The 18,157-nt window shown below is 37.0% G+C and overlaps 1 protein-coding gene across 5 annotated transcripts in view; it reads right to left on the bottom strand.

Annotated features, from left to right (window-relative positions):
• The window catches only part of LOC145518172 (uncharacterized), a 1,384,210-nt gene that overhangs the window by 652,155 nt on the left and 713,898 nt on the right, over positions 1-18,157 (bottom strand). For all 5 annotated transcript variants that reach the window (XR_014062696.1, XR_014062714.1, XR_014062686.1 and 2 more), the window contains one exon: positions 1,130-1,241. The gene's annotated coding sequence lies outside the window, so the exon portion shown is untranslated. The remainder of the gene's footprint in view (positions 1-1,129; positions 1,242-18,157) is intronic.

The following is an 18,157-nucleotide window of genomic DNA, read 5'->3' as shown; positions in this document are numbered from 1 at the left end:
AGAAATATCAATAACCTCAGATATGCAGATGATTCCAACCTTATGGCAGAAAGGGAAGAACTAAAGAGCCTCCTGATGTAAGTGAAAGAGGAGAGTGAAAAAGTTGGCTTAAAACTCAACATTCAGAAAACTAAGATCATGGCATCCTGTCCCATCACTTCATGGCAAATAGTAAATGGAAAATAGATGGGGAAACAGTGGCTGACTTTATTTTTGAGGGGCTCCAAAATCACTGCAGATGGTGACTGCAGCCATGAAATTAAAAGGCACTTACTCTTGGAAGGAAAGTTATTAGCAACCTAGACAGCATATTAAAAAGTAGAGACACTACTTTGTCAACAAAGGTCGTCTTGTCAAGTCTATGTTCTTTCCAGTAGTCATGTATGGATGTAAGTATTGGACTGTAAAAAAGGCTGAGCACAGAAGAATTGATGCTTTTGAACTGTGGTGTTGGAGAAGACTCTTGAGAGTCCCTTGGACTGCAAGAAGATCCAACCAGTCTATTCTAAAGGAGATCAGTCCTGGATGTTTATTGGAACGATGATGCTGAAGCTGAAACTTCAATACTTTGGCCACCTGATGGGAAGAGATGACTCATTTGAAATGACCCTGATGCTGGGAAAGATTGAAGGCAGGAGGAGAAGGGGACGATAGAAGATGAGATGGTTGGATGGCATCACCGAGTCAATGGACATGAGTTTGGGTAAACTCCGGGAGTTGGTGATGGACAGGGAGGCCTGGCCTGCTGCTGATCATGGGGTCACAAATAGTCGGACATGACTGAGCGACTGAACTGAACTGAACTGAATACTGTTGGAGGAGATCATCAGATAATCTTGACCACCAGTTGACCCAGAGGATGGATCAGATGCTTGGAGGCTAGTTACTCTCTACCTTTCCCTTGGAATATACGTTCTGCTTGCTATTCCCATATTAACAGCCATTTCAGGGATGCAGCTTTGACAGAGTAATGTGTTGTTGAGACAATCTGGCCTGAATAAGTGACTGACTGCTGTATTAGTCCTCTGAATAAACTTTTAAGATTCTGGCAGGCAGGTGCAGAGGTCTACTCCTTTTGCCCAAACAAGCCTCATACACAAGTTCCTCTACTTACTGAACTGCCACTTACCAATCTGGAGAGGTCAGCGTCTTCCCTTGGTCTTTCCTTTCTCTCTGTGTATAGAGCCAGTTTTGAATTTCACTTGGAGAATTCCCAAGACTGAGGATCAACAAATATGTGCCTGGAATAGTTGACATTAAATTAATTAGTAATAATAAATCCTGGGTCTAGAAAATGCTTTTGATACACCCCACAATGTTCTTTTCAACTGAAATCTGTTAATTATTTTGTATTAATTAAACCCAATTAATTTTATTTAATTATTGGAATCATCAAGAATGTCAGCATCTTAAGACAAAGACTGTAATAAACTCACTATATAATATATACATAATTATATAACAATCAAAGGGTCAGTCCAAAAAGAGGATATCATATTTGTACATATGAATGGATAGAGAAGTTGTAACATATAAGCCACAGAATATATACATATACATATATATATATATATCAATATTATTCAGCCAAAAAGAAGGATATTCACAGATATATGCCATATAATCAAATTGGGAGTGGGAGTATTCATTGTTATCAATAAATTAAAAGCTCTTATCAATGATATTTACTGATAAAAATTTTATGGTTTTATTCAGATTAAAATACATCTTTATGATATTTCCATTGTTATCTTCCTAGCACTCATCTTTGTACCTTCATTCATTTGTATAATACAATAAAAATCATTTTCAAAAATTTATGCATAGAAATTTAAAACTTTACTATGTTGTTCATAAAACAAGGTAAATTTTAAATTACATGTCTCACGGAAAAGTGAATTAGTGGTTATTTTTAAAACTGACACAACATTTTTTTGAAAGTCTGGGCTGAAATGCAAGGATCCATGGAATTCAAGTCTATGCTATAGATTCTCTTTCATGTGCTAAATCAAGTGCATCTTGTAACATTAAATATTTCACAAACTGAAATGAACATTATAAATCAAGAAATTTCATAAAGAGGTAAACAATACAAAGAATATATACCATGAAATCTAACAGGATCTACAATCCAGTATTTTGAAACATATATATCTCTGTTATTTGAATCCATTACATTTCTTATATATATATATATATACTCAAGACTAGAGACGATTTATGATCATAATGCAAAATCAAATTGCTTTCATAACAACTGTATAAAATTCAGTGTTTCTAAATAATTTTAAAAAGAATGTGCTGTAAGCATAATACACCACATTCTTTTAAAAAATTGCATAGAAACTCTCGATGGGTTTCCCCGGTGGTTCAGTGGTAAAGAATCCACCTGTCTACACATTTATATAGGTATGCACACTACCCAATTCTTATGTATCTATACATTATAGTAAGAATTTCTGAGTAAAAATTTGAAAGTAACATTTTTGTTACATAGAAAACTCTAATATTAGTTCTACATAAGACCTATGGAAATGTAATAAGTTCGGAGAGAAAATTCAAGTTTTCAGAACAAAAGCCACTACATTCAGTTGTGGAATTTAATTTATCAGATTTGAGTTTTTCCAAGGTAACACATATTAACAGACTGATGCATAATATACAAAATAATATTTAACTATGTTTTACTACATTTCATTTAGGGCAGATAATATAGAATTATAGAAGTTAATGACTTAATAACTGCACAAAGTTTATGTCAATTTACAACAGCCAAGTTTTCAATGTATTTGTCTGTGTTAGTCACTCAGTTGTGTCCAACTCTTTGTGACCCCAAGGACAGTAGCCTGCCAGGGGTCCTCATTCCATGGAATTCTCCAGGCAAGAATACTGGAGTATATATACCACAACTTCTTTATCCATTCATCCATCGATGGACATCTAGGTTGCTTCTATGTTCTAGCTATTGTAAATAGTGCTGCAGTGAACAATGGGATTACCATATGTAAAATATATAGCCAACGGGAATTTGTTGTATGCCTCAGGAAACTCAAAGAGGGGCTCTGGTGTCTATCTAGAGGGGTGGGATGGAGCAGGAGATGGAAGGGAGGTTCAAAAGGGAGAGAATATATGTATACCTAATGGCTGATTCATGTTGAGGTTTGACAGAAAACAACAAAATTCTGTAAAGCAATTATCCTGCAATAAAAAAAAAAAATAAATTAAAAAAAAATACTGGGGTAGTTTGCCTTTCCCTTCTCCAGGGGAATCTTTCTGACCCAGGGACCCAACCCAGGTTTCCTGCATTTCAAACAGATACTTTACCATCTGAGCCATCGGGAAAACCCTTTAAATGTATATATAGATACTAAATCTATACCATTCATTTATAATTTCCAACTACAGTTAAGTAAAAGAAAAATACATAACTAATAGAACGGTTTTATGATAAATATGCAAAATATAAACTTCAATATTTACATGAAATAATATTTTGTTCACTTAATTTGTATAAAATATCTAAAGTAATGAATAATTTTCTGCTTAACCACATAATAAGAATTGCTTTGTAAATTTAAACATCATCTAAAAATATAATTCTAAAGATAATAATGATAGAAAAAAAATCAATCCATTTTCATGTTTTCTAATTTTATAATTGCATCTATTTTATCTGCCTGAGTAGAAGTGAAAAAGAAAAGATAACCAGTTTTAGTAATTAAAAATGGTTTTACAGCATGACATTCTAGTATTTGAGTGAATGCACTTCAATATGGGTTTTGGTGCAAGTTAGTCATTAACTGTGTAACATAGCACCCCTGAATTTGGTGGCTAATGATTTATTTAGCTTATGATTCTAAGTATTACTATTTCAGCTGGGTTCAGCTTGGTGTGGTTTTCAGGGTGAAGCTGGATTCTCTCATTCACCTGGTGTCAGATGCATGTAAGCTGTGTGTTAGCTTTACTGATTTGGACTCATTTTTCTTACATGTATAGAGCTTGGGCAGCATCATTTGAGATGACATGTTTTTGGTGTGCATAATCTCTCATTCTATAGCAGACTAGCCTATGCATCCCACGGGAGCCATAAATCCATACATGCAGAGTGGAAGTAAGCAAGGCTTGGAACTACAACGCCATCATTCTGACACATCTTATTAGACAAATAATATCACAAATTCAGAGGGAAAGAACTAGGTTTCTTGTCTCAATGGGACTAATTGCAAAGTCACAAGGTACAGTCTGTACATAAGAAGAAAGTACAACAGATGTCCATTTTTGCAACTTACTACTGCTGGAAGCAGAAGAACTTTCTATCAACATTTGAAAAAAAAAAAGGAATAGTTCTGATAAACAGAACACATGGGAGAAAAAACTGGGGAAGGATTAGTCTGTATTGATGAAATATCAATAATTTTAAATAGAAAACAATGAGTTTGTACTTAGATTTATTTGCAGCTATGTAACTGTTGTGGGTATAACTTTAAATCTGTTCTTATCATCAACATTGTAACATGTGCGTACACACACATACACACAAACAATCACACTCCTCACTGGGACTGCTGCTTTAGAATGCCAGTAGGTATGGTGGCTGGTTGTTCACTTAATATTTTATCAACTCAGCTTGAAGTTTGATGTTTTTAACTGAGCTTTCCCTTAGTTTCTACCATGTCTTTTAATTTTCAAAACCTGCTTGATGCATATTATCTTTTATCTTTCCTAAACTTTTCTCTCTGGATGTGGAAATTTGCTACTGAAGTGAATCTTACCTAGATATATAGTTTTTATCTATCAGTTACTCTTGAATGAATAACATAATATCATGGAAAAACAATAACAATACATTAAAACCATAGTTTAACCTCCAAATTTACTTACTGATATTATGCTGCTATAACCTCCTGAAATACATTTATTTCTATTGACCTGACAGATTCTTAATGATATAAATGGGAGGAAAATTTTTTTCTTATTTGTATCAACATGAAATTCTGGGAGATTTAGAGATTCTGAGTTACTTCTATATATAGAGGCTTTGAATATATTAGAAAATAAGGAGTTGAAAAAATGGCAACACCAAAGGGGAGGTATTTTAAATGTTTATATATAGCAAATAAATGTCTTTAAAAAATAATAATGCATATATGTATTACTCTAGATATGGTATTATGATGTGTAAAATTATAAATTCATGTCACACATAGACAGTGTGATTATTTGCATTTAAGTGGAAAGTTGTAAGCTTGAGAGCTATTTTTTCATTCTGTGTTTACCCATGTGAATGGAAGTATAGGATAATGGAGACGTTTAACTCTAAGCTCCTTATAAATTCCTCTTGGTCCTTCTTTGATAAATGCTATATCCATCCATTTATGATTTTATCATTTATCTAGAAATAGATAAGAGATAAAAATGGGCATTTATTTGAAGACTATATATAGTTTCTACAAGCAACATGTTAGAAGAATATTTTCAGGGTGAGCCAATTCATTTTATTAAGGAAAATTTTTGCATGCATGCTCAGTCATGTCTGAATCTTTGCGACCTTATGGAATGTAGCCCACCAGGCTCCTCATTCCTGGAAATTTCCAGGCAACAATATTGGAGTAGGTTGACATTTCCTCCTCCAGGGGATCTTCCCAACCTAGGGATTGAACCTAAATTTCCTGAGGTTTCTGTGTTGGTAGGTGGATTCTTTACCACTGAGCCACCTGGGAAGCCCAGGAAAATTACTAGATGAGGAAAATAAAACCTTCAAGAAATTTCAACAGGAAGTTATGGATAATGGTCAAAAATAATAATTGATGGTAAAAATGAAGAATTTTACATTGACTTGTCGTAGAGAGTTGTTTCCTCTAGTTGTTGACCTACATTGCTAAAAAACATAACTGACCTTCTATGATTTTGATGTGGAGAAGTTCTCTATTAAGGGAGTCTCTCTTTCTTTTGTTTTTTTTTTGAGGGGGTAAGTGGCCTGGTCATGTATCATCTGTCTCTAAAAGCTCCAAAAGCTCTAGACTTGGAATGGTATCAAAGGTACTATTGTTCCAAGAGAGAAAAACACTTTAGCTTCATGATTGATTGTAAAAATACAGTGATAATACATGTCTTCCTAGTTTCCAGTGATTCACTGTAAATATTACTGTTACTTATAGGTTTAAATATTATCAGAATAAATAATATTTTAAAAATAACTTAGGCATAAATCTTGTCAGGCTAGCAGAGAGTAGATTTAGCTTTTAAATCTATCTGTAACCAAAATATATAGGCAATTAAGCCTATAGTTTCCTCATCTGTAAAGGTTTATAGAAATGGTTTGAAAAGACTGGATATTATATTCTTAATATGATGAAGGAGTTGTCATCTGGTAAATTTCTTTTTACTGAGTGAGGAACAAGATTACCAACTTACAGTTTGAATAGAGGAAGGCACATGGGAAACACATGAGAAACAGATCAGAAAATAAGATAGTAAAGTTTAGCTGATGGGGTAGGGAAGTATATTTGTTACAGAAACATGGTTGGTTTGGGCAGGGGCGCATAATGGAGGCCTAATTTTAAACTTTAAATAATTCAAGAGAACTTGGTCGATTAATTTTTATAATTATTTCCACATATGTTCACTTCCTTAAAGGCTTCTGTTTGTTACCATGTGAAACAGCACCATCTTTAATGCTTAAAAGGACCTCGGTGAATTGTCCCTCACTCACCAATTCTGACTTATATTCACCACACTGTTATTTGTAGGTAGAAATGGTTTCCCATCTTTAAAAAAGGTAGCCAGTTGCACTCTCAACAGAAAAGATCATGTAAATGTTCTTCATCAACATGTGCATGTTGTGCTAAGGTGCTTCAGTAGCGTCCTGAGATCCTATGGGCTGCAGCCTGCCAGATTCCTCTGCCCGTAGGATTCTCCAGGCAAGAATGCTGGAGTGGATTGTCATGTCCTCCTCAAGGGAATCTTCTCTATCCAGGGATTGAACCTGTGTCTCTTACACATCGTGCATCGGCAAGCAGGTTCCCCACTATAGTGCCATCTGAGAAGCCTGTATGAGTTCTATATCATGCTTTAAAAAATATAAACACATTTCAAAAGATTAGCATGCAAATTATACCATATGTACTTTCCTAGAGACAGTAGTTGATCTGCCTATAAATTTTCAATGGAATTGCAGTGGTTTCAACTGTTCTAAAAAGTAACAAAAAGTACAGAAGCAGATATAAAATAATAACAATAATGTTATATTATATGATAAAACTTCAAATTTTTAATTCTTTACCAAAGGCATTCTTACATGAAACAGGAATGTTTAAATTCTACAAATGAGTGATGGTAAAAAATTAAAATCTTGGTGCCCTGTCTTGATTTTTGCTGAGGTCCATTAGTACTTCACATGACTGTTTTTTGCATGATTGGCACGAATCTCGACACAGTGAAACATTATAGTTTTGATCTCCAAATGCACTGGAAGGATCTTAGGGTCTCTTCAGGGGTTCACAGACCACACTTTAAGAAGATCTACATTAGAAGAATTTTCATGTTTGCTTTGTTTCTACTGCTCTACTTCAAACCCCAAGTCCACCTAGGAAGTCTCAAGTTACTGGTGTTTAGTCGCTAAGTCAAGTTTGACTCTTTTGCAACTCCATGGACTGTAGCCTGCCAGGCTCCTCTGTCGACAGAATTCTCCAGGCAAGAATACTGGAGTGGGTTTCCATTTCGTTTTCCTTGGGATCTTCCTGACCCAGGGATTGAATCCATGTCTTCTGCTTTGGCAGGTGAATTCATTACCACTGAGCCACCAGGGAAGCCCATAAGAAATCTCATACATATTTTCAAATATAAAATTTACAAAATATCTTGTTATGAGAAATCTTCTCTGACACATATGGTATCATCATCATAGTATTAAAATCATGGGCTTTCCTTGAGATTTTCGTAATAGCTGATATTTCTCATTAAGTTATTTCTTATGTGAATTTTTATCTTCTAAGAGATCACAGATCATAAAATCAAATAACTGAAGCCCCAGGGAATCATGCAGGATACCCCTGAACTGGATGGCTTAATGGACACAGGCAGTAGACAGAATAATATCTAAGTGAGAAATGTGCACAATGCTATGTCAAACAACATTAAGACCCTTCCCCCTGAGGGACATGGAGACCTTTTGAAAGTCAATCAAAATCTACCTTGGGTATATGTTTTCATCCTAGTACTCCAGGGCTGCAGTCTACAATCATCATAAGGGCACAAACATGATATGCATTCTAGTTTTAGACTTTTTTGGATCTTTCCCTCAACAGTGCCCAAATTACATCTCTACACCTGGGAAACTGAGAATAGAAATTTCCAAAATACCATTAGGATGCTGTGTGATCAATTAATGCCAAAGCCAAATTCTTACTTAGCACTGTTATGCCACAAGAAGTTGCTTCTCTTCATTGGATTTATTTAGGCTACATGAGAAAGGAACTCAACAAGGATTAACAAAGAATTATCCAGGGTCCATGTGGGACTGCATCACCCTCCAGAGATTCACTACTTGTCAGGAAGCTTTCCCAATACAGCCCCTTCAGTCTTAGGAATGCTGACGGCTCCCACTGTTACCAGCTATCTCTAGGATCCTGCACCTTGCCTTGTTGATTTCCCTGGAATTTGCCCACATCACAATAAACATCCCCTTTATTAAATCCTACGAAGCACACTTCTTAGATGAAGCAGAAGTACAGCTTGGATGAAACACAAGCTGGAATCAATATTGCCCGGAGAAATATCAATAACCTCAGATATGCAGATGACACTACCCTTATGGCAGAAAGCAAAGAGGAACCAAAGAGCTTCTTGATGAAACTGAAAGAAGAGAGTGAAGAAACTGGCTTAATACTCAACATTCAGAAAATTAAGATCATGGCATCTGGTCCCACCACTTCATGGCAGATAGATGCGGAAACAATGGAAACAGTGACAGACTTATTTTTCTGGGCTCCAAAATCACTGCAGATGGTGACTGCAGGCATAATATTAAAAGGTGCATGCTCCTTGGAAGAAAAGCTATGAAAAACCTAGACAGCATATTCAAAAGCAGAGACTTTTTTTTTTTTTTACCGACAAAGTCCGTCTAGTCAAAGCTATGGTTTTTCTAGTAGTCATGTATGGATGTGAGAGTTGGACCATAAAAAAAGGTGAGTGACAGAGAATTGATGGTTTCACACTGTAGTGTTGGAGAAAACTCTTGACAATCCCTTGGACTGTCAAGTCCAAGGAGATCAAACCAGTCAATCCTAAAAGAAATCAGTCCTAAATATTTACTGGAAGGACTGATGCTGAAGCTGAAGTTCCAACACTTTGGCCACCTGATGTGAAAAACTGATTCACTGGAAAAGACTCTGATGCTGGAAAAGATTGAAGGCAGGAGGAGAAGGGGATGACAGAGGGTGAGATGGTTGAATGGCATCACCGACTCGATGGACATGATTTTGAGCAGGCTCCAGGAATTGATGATGGACACAGAAGCCTGGTGTGCTGCAGTTTCTGGGATGGCAAAGAGTCAGACATAACTGAGCGACTGAAATGAACTGAACAGAAATTTCTTTCACTCTCCCATCTCTTTCCCACTGACAAACAGACTCATATATCTACCCTGGACTCACTTATGATCCAAAGTAAACAAACAAACAAACACAGTTTCCAAGAGTGGCTTTTAACCACGTTTTCCTCGCATATATATAGTAGGTGCTCAGTAAATATTTGATATATTAAATTATAAAAGCATATCATCAATAGCAAAAGTAACTTTCATCTCTTCCAACTATAAATAAGTAGATAATTGCCCCTGAATTTCAAGTTTGGGTTAGGATATTCAGGATTTTAAGAAATGAATACCTCATTAGATTGACAAGTCATCCATTTCTTGCTAGACTTATCATTATCAAACCTCTGTATAACAGAAAAGTACTACACTCCAAGTACTTTTATAATCATTCCAGGACCCATACCCCAAATCCTGATTTAATTAGTCTGGATTGGATCCCAGACACCAGCAATTTTTTTAAAGCTTCCCTGGTGGTTAGTTCTAAAGGGTGTCTGGGATTGCAAATCTCCACTCTTGGCACTCCACATTTTCCTTTGCAGGGGTAATAAATCTTTGCTTTAGCCACAGTAAGGTTGCAAATGTGAAGAAAAAAGTATGTGGCCCACTGGGAAAAGATACCTAGGGAAGTATTTCAAAATATTTTCCCTCTTAAACATAAACCTGTTGAATACATAACGTGAACTGAATGTGCTTTTTTAAAAAAAATGTTATCCCAGCACCTAGCACTGTATGCTAAACATGCTGCTTTCACAGCTAAGTTTAAAGAACGAAAAAACACAGTTTTAGTCATATGGGAAATTGTTAGGATATGAATACATGGAAAATTTGGTGTTTAAGAGGGTGGAATCATGAACCCAGGCTGTTGAGTAGATTAGTGATTGAAAATTACAATTGCCTTTTGGGCTACATGGGATATAAATGACAGCTGTGTGCTAGAAAGGTAAACTGTGATACTGACAAGACTATGTCTGTAGGACTATGGAAGCTTGTAATAGATCAGAATGACTAATGATAGCTGTATGTTTTCACTATACTTCCCCTTCCTTCCAGAATACATAAACTCAATCCCAAGCGCAACACATTCTGTGATGATTACATTAATAAAAAACAAAAAAGTTAGGGGTTGACAGGGGAAATGAAAGAAACTTAGTAATCTAGATAAGAAAATTTAGACCACTGCATTCATACCTATATTCTCAAACTCATATTCCTCAACCAGTGGAGCTGAGGTTTACAAGTATTACTAGGGGTTATTATTTGAAAGTCCAGTTAAATTTTTGGCCACTGCCCCCAAGGAAGGTCAGCAATCATAAACATGAGTTACATATTCTTAATAGAGAATGCTAATTTTTTGAAAAAAGGATACAAAAGATGAAAATATGCTTAATTATGAGATAATGAAACCCAGCAGTGAAAGACGAAATGGATGTAGACTATACTGATCTATTCATTTTATAATATCATAGATAGAAGGAAAAATATTTTTCCTCTATTTGTATACCTCTGACTTCCAATTTCTGAATCTCTCCCTTTACATCCAGACACAATCTTGCTGTTTCATTTTTTAAAACAAAGAAAATAATTCTATCCTACATGGTAGGCAGAGTATCACCTGAAAATCACCTACTCAAACACAAAGAGTGGTATATAACATAACCAAAAATACTTCAATTCAGTTCAGTTGCTCAGTCGTGTCCGACTTCTGCTACCCCATGGACTGCAACTCACCAGGTTTCCCTGTCCATCACCAACTCCAGAAGCCTAGTTAAACTCATGTCCATCAAGTTGATGATATCATCCAACCATCTCATCCTCTGTCATCCACTTCTCCTGCCTTCACTCTTTACCAGCATCAGGGTATTTTTCAATGACTCAGTTCTTCACATCAGGTGTCCAAAGTATGGGAGTTACAGCTACGGTATCAGTCATTTGAATGAATATTCAGGATTGGTTTCCTTTAGGATTGACCGGTTGATCTCTTTGCTGTCGAAGGGACTCTCAAGAATCTTGTCCAACACCACTATTCAAAAGCATCAATTCTTCAGTGTTCAATTTTCTTTATGATCCAACACTCACATCCATACATGACTACTGGAAAAAACATAGCTTTGACTAGATGGACCTTTGTTGCCAAAGTATGTCTCTGCTTTTTAATATGCTGTCTTTGTCATCGCTTTCCTTCCAAGGAGCTGCTGCTGCTGCTAAGTCGCTTCAGTCGTGTCCGACTCTGTGCGACCCCATAGATGGCAGCCCACCAGGCTCCCCCGTCCCTGGGATTCTCCAGGCAAGAACACTGGAGTGGGTTGCCATTTCTTTCTCCAATGCATGAAAGTGAAAAGTGAAAGTGAAGTCACTCAGTCATGTCCGACTCTTAGCGACCCCATGGACTACAGCCTACCAGGCTCCTCCGTCCATGGGATTTTCCAGGCAAGAGTACTGGAGTGGGGTGCCATTGCCTTCTCCGTTCCAAAGAGCAAGTGTCTTAATTTCATGGCTGCAGTTACCATCTGCAGTTATTTTGGAGTTCAAGAAAATAAAATACCTCACTGTTTCCATTGTTTCCCCACCTATTTGCTATGAAGTGATGGGACTGGATGCCATGATCTTAGTTTTTTGAATGTTGAGTTTTAAGTAAGCTTTTTCACTCTCCTCTTTCACTTTCATCAAGAAGCTCTTCAGTTCCTCCTCACTTTCTGCCATAAGGGTGGTGTCATCTCCATATCTGAGGTTATTGATGTTTCTCCTGACAATCTTTATTCCAGCTTGTGCTTCATCCAGCACAGCACTTCACATCATGTATTCAGCAGATAAGTTAAATAAGCAGGGTGGCAATATAAAGCCTTTTTGTACTCCTTTCGCAATTTGGAACCAGTCCATTGCTCCATGTGTGGTTTTAACAGTTGCTTCTTGACCTGCATACAGATTTCCTAGGAGGCAGTTAAGGTGGACTGGTGTTCCCATCTCTAACCAAAAATAACCAATTAGTTATTCATTTGATCAGGTTAAGCTTAAACATGTTACTAAGTGTATTAATTATATAAAATATTTACTATTAATACAATCTAGATACACACATACATGCATGTACACGTACACACACACACACACGCACACAAACACACCTAGGCATATAATCAAGCTGTAGAAAACCAAAAATAAAGAAAAAAAACTAAAATTGAAGATGTGCAAATGGAAGAGACAAAAATGTAGAGGAGCAAGGATAAGAAATACAGTGAATCATCAAAAACCAGGCAAGCAAGAAAATCTTGGTTGAAATCTTTAAATTTCGAAAGAGAAAAAATGTGCTGAATTACATATGCATATTCATGAAAATTACTCTTTATAGGTGAACAGAAAGGAAGTGTATTTTCAAATAAAACATGATGGAATTCATTACCAATAGAAATGAAGAGATTCAGGTACAAAAAATGATATGCAAAAAAACCTTGGATGTATATTAAAAAAAGGTAATGAAAATTTTTTTTAAAAAATGTAAAACATCTTTATCATAATTCTCTAAGAGATCAATATTTATTGCAATAATAGCAACAATTTTTGGACTACAGCATATGTTTGAATGACAAGAATGACAGTAAATTCACAAGGGATGAAGATAAGTATTAGGAATGCTATGTTGTAAGTATTCACAATTCTCTTAAGGTCATAAATATATTTGACATTGGATTTAGACTATTTAAAATGCATAAATATTGTAATTCATACATCAAGGTCAGATACAAGAATGATGAAATATTGTTCAATGAAAACCTAAGAGAGTAAAAGAAAAAAGAAAAAGCATCAGATTAAATGAATGATTTAATGCATAGATCTCATAGATTCTGGAATATTTTTCAGTTCAGTTCAGTTGCTCAGTTATGTCCGAATCTTTGTGACCCATGGACTGCAGCACGTCAGGCCTCCCTGTCCATCATCAACTCCCGGAGTTTACTCAAACTCATGCCCATTGAGTCGGTGATGCCCAAAACCATCTCATCCTCTGTTGTCCTTTTCCTCCCACCTTCAATCTTTCCCAGCATCAGGGTCATTCCAACTGAGTCAGCCCTTTGCATCAGGTGGCCAGAATATTGGAGTTTCAGCATCACCATCAGTCCTGGCAATGACTATTCAGGACTAATTTCCTTTAGGATGACTGGTTGGATCTCCTTGCTGTCCAATGGATTCTCAAGATTCTTCTCCAACACCACAGTTCAAAAGCATCAATTCTTTGGTACTCAGCTTTCTTTACAGTCCAACCCTCACATCCATACATGACTACTGGAAACACTGTAGCCTTGATTAGACAGAACTTTGTTAGTAAAATAACGTCTCTGCTTTATAATATGCTGTCAAGTTTGGGCATAACTTTCCTTCCAAGGAGTAAGTGTCTTTTAATTTCATGGCTGCAATCACCATCAGCAGTGATTTTGGAGCCCCCAAAAATAAACTCAGTCACTATTTCAACTGTTTCCCCATCTATTTGCCATGAAGTGATGGGACCGGAAGCCATGATTTTAGTTTTCTGAATTCTGAACTTGAGCCAACATTCTCACTCTCCTCTTAGATTTTCATCAAGAGGATCTTTAGCTCTTATTCACTTTCTGCCATAAGGGTGGTGTCATCTGCATATCTGAGGTTATTGATTTTTCTCCCGGCAATCTTGATACCAGCTTGTGCTTCATCCAGCTCGGCCTTTCTCATGATGTACTATGCATATAAGTTAAATAAGCAGGGTGACAATATACAGCCTTGACATACTCCTTTTCCTATTTGGAACCAGTCGGTTGTTCCATGTCCAGTTCTAACTGTTGCTTCCTGACCTGCATACAGATTTCTCAAGAGGCAGGTCAGGTGCCCTGGTATTTCCATCCCTTGAAGAACTTTCCACAGTTTATTGTGATCCACACAAAGGCTTTGGCATAGTCAATAAAGCAGAAATAGATGTTTTTCTGGAACTCTCTTGCTTCTTCAATGATCCAGCAAATGTTGGAAATTTGATCTCTGGTTCCTCTGCCTTTTCTAAAACCAGCTTGAACATCTGAAAGTTCATGGTTCAGGTACGTTGAAGGCTGGCTTGGAGAATTTTGAGCATTACTTTGCTAGCATGTGAGATATTGTGTGGTAGTTTGAAAATTCTTTGGCATTGACTTTCTTTGGGATTGGAATGAAAAGTGACCTTTTTCCAGTCCTGTGGCCACTGCCGAGTTTTCCAAATTTGCTGGCATATTGAGTGCAGTACTTTCACAGCATCATCTTTCAGGATTTGAAATACCTCAACTGGAATTCCATCACCTCCACTAGCTTTGTTCGTAGTGATGCTTCCTAAGGCCCACTTGACTTCACATTCCAGGATGTCTGGCTCTAGGTGAGTGATCACGCCATCATGATTATGGGTCTGAAGATCTTTTTGTACAGTTCTTCTGTGTATTCTTGCCACCTCTTCTTAATATCTTCAGGTCCTGTTAGGTCCTGTTAGGACCATTCCTGTCCTTTATTGAGCCCATCTTTGCATGAAACGCTCCCTTGGTATCTCTAATTTTCTTGAAGAGATCTTTAGTCTCTCTCATTGTATTGTTTTCCTCTATTTTTTTACAGTGATCACTGAGGAAGACTTTCTTATCTCTCTTTGCTATTCTTTGGAACTCTGCATTCAAATGGGTATATCTTTCCTTTTCTGCTTTGCTTTTTGTTTCTCCTCTTTTCTCAGCTATTTCTAAAGCCTCCTCAGACAGCCATTTTGCTTCTTGGCATTTTGTTTTCTTGGGAATGGTCTTGTTCCCTGTCTCCTGTACAATGTCTCAAACCTCTGTCCATAGTTCTTCAGGCACTCTATTAGATCTAGTCCCTTAAATCTTTGTCTCACTTCCACTGTATAATCATAAGAGATTTGCTTTAGGTCGTAACTGAATGGTCTAGAGGTTTTCCCTATTTTCTTCAATTTAAGTCTGAATTTGACAATAAGGTGTTCATGACTGAGCCACAGTCAGCTCCAAGTCTTGTTTTTTCCTGACTGCATAGAGTTGCTCCATCTTTGGCTGCAAAGAAGATATTCAATCTGATTTCGGTATTGATCATCTGGCGATGTCCACGTGTAGAGTCTTCTCTTGTGTTGTTGGAAGAGGGTGCTTGCTATGACCAGTGTGTTCTCTTGGCAGAACTCTATTAGCCTTTGCCCTGCTTCATTCTGTACTCCAAGGCCAAATTTGCCTGTTACTCCAGGTGTTTCTTCACTTTCTACTTTTGCATTCCAGTTCCCTATAATGAAAGGGACATCTATTTTGGGTGTTAGTTCTAGAAGGTCTTGTAGATCTTCATAGGCTCGATCAACGTCTGCTTCTTCAGCATTACTGGTCAGAGCATAGACTTAGATTACTGTGATATTGAATGGCTTGCCTTGGAAATGAACAGAGATCATTCTGTCGTTTTTGAGATTGCATCCAAGTACTCCATTTCAGACTCTTTTGTTGACCATGATGGCTACTCCATTTCTTCTAATGGATTCTTGCCCACAATAGCAGATATAACGGTCATCTGAGTTAAATTCACCCATTCCAGTCCATTTTAGTTCGCTGATTCCTAAAATGTCAATGTTCACTCTTGCCATCTCCTGTTTGACCACTTTCAATTTGCCTTGATTCATGGACCTAACATGCCAGGTTCCTGTGCAATATTTCTCTTTACAACATCATAACTTACTTCCATCACCAGTCACATCCACAACTGGGTGTTATTTTTGCTTTCACTCTGTCTCTTCATTCTTTCTGGAGTTATTTCTCCACTCTTCTCAAGTAGCATATTGGGCATCTACCGACCTGGGGAGTTCATCTTTCAGTGTCCTATCTATTTGCCTTTTCATACTGTTCATGGGGTTCTCAACGCAGGAATGGAGAAGGAAATGGCAACCCACTCCAGTACTCTTGGCTGGAGAATCACATGGATGGAGGAGCCTGGTAGGCTACAGTCCATGGGGTCGCTAAGAGTCGAACACGACTGAGCAACTTCACTTTCACTTTTCACTTTCATGCATTGGAGAAGGCAATGGCAACCCACTCCAGTATTCTTGCCTGGAGAATCCCAGAGACAGAGGAGCCTGGTGGGCTGCTGTCTATGGGGCTGCACAGAGTCGGACACGACTGAAGCAACTTAGCAGCAGCAGTAGCAGCAGCAATGGAGGAATACTGATGTAGTTTGCCTTTCCCTTCTCCAGTGGACCACATTTTGTCAGAACTTTCCCCCATGGCCCATCCATCTTGGGTGGCCCTACACGGCATGGTTCATAGTTTCATTGTGTTAGACAAGGCTGTGGTCCATTTGATTAGGAATAGTTTTGAATTAGTACAAATTTATATATGAAAATGGTAATCTGAAAAGAATGTTAAAGTGATAACTAATTATAGAGTTAAATATATCGTTTAAAAATGTATATTTTTAAAGAATTGTTTAGAAAACAATTAATATCCCTACAAAAAGCATCTTTCTGAAATTTATAACCAAAGTTAACAGGTCCATTTAAACCTGATGTAAGGAATACATGGAAAATACCTACAAGCATGAATGTGTGAGGTATAGATACAGCAGGTTCAAGAAATTGTTTTTTATATAGTTATGCACATAAACATTATCAGGAATTCATCAAATATTCTGAGCCATTGTTATATTCAGAGATGAAAATCAATTCAATATTTGCAGATAACAGACTGCAACTTGTTGGGACATATTATGTCACTCAGAGACAGAGCTGTTGCTGACATTTCATATTGCTCATTTTGATTTTTTTTCCTCAAAACAAGGATTTGTTGGAAGCTATACAGTGGAAATCTCTGAGAATCTAACAACCTGTAAGCCTGAGGGAGGAGGTAAATTCTTCCTCTGATTTTGTCAAACAGAACCTCCAAGGAATTGATAGAAAAAATACTGTTCCTGTGCCTTCATGCCTTAGAAAGAAGTAAAGGAAAAATCATATTCACCTCATTTCACCTGAAGAAAACACAGAGTGTTAGTGTACAACTTTCTTATGAAAAACAAGGATGGATGCTTTTCTTCAAAGGAAGAGGCAGTGATTTTAAGTTAAAGGGAACCAGGAAGCATTAGAAGAAAATATATGTTGCACAGACAAATAATGAAGGGTATGTGGTTCTGTTCATATACATCTCAGCAGATGGGAATAATTTCTTCAAGTGCTTCCTGCCATATGGGCCACTGGACTCAGAAAGTAATAAATAAAATAAAATAGAAAAGTACTGAATTATATGGCACTTTTGTCAAAGCTTCAGAGGGATTTTTTTTTTTTAATTCATTTGTAACCTATTTGAATCTTTTATGGGGCTTCCCATTAAAGATGGTAGGCTCAGATGGTAAAGAATCTGCCTGAAATACAGGAGACCTGAGTTCAACCGCTGGGTTGGGAAGATGCCCTGGAGAAAGGAATGACTGCCCACTCCAGTAGTCTTGTCTTGAGAATCCCATGGACAGAGGAGGCTAGCAGGCTATAGTCCATAGGGTGGCAAAGAGTTGGACACAACTGGGTGACTTTCACTTTCTGAATCTTTGCATGCCCCCTAAAAT

Source organism: Giraffa tippelskirchi, chromosome 8 (genome assembly GCF_054371585.1).
Source record: "Giraffa tippelskirchi isolate mGirTip1 chromosome 8, T2T-mGirTip1v1.2.pri, whole genome shotgun sequence".
Taxonomy (NCBI): Eukaryota; Metazoa; Chordata; class Mammalia; order Artiodactyla; family Giraffidae; genus Giraffa; species Giraffa tippelskirchi.
The sequence above is the reverse complement of the archived record's forward strand: the minus strand, read 5'-3'. Positions and strand labels throughout refer to the sequence as shown.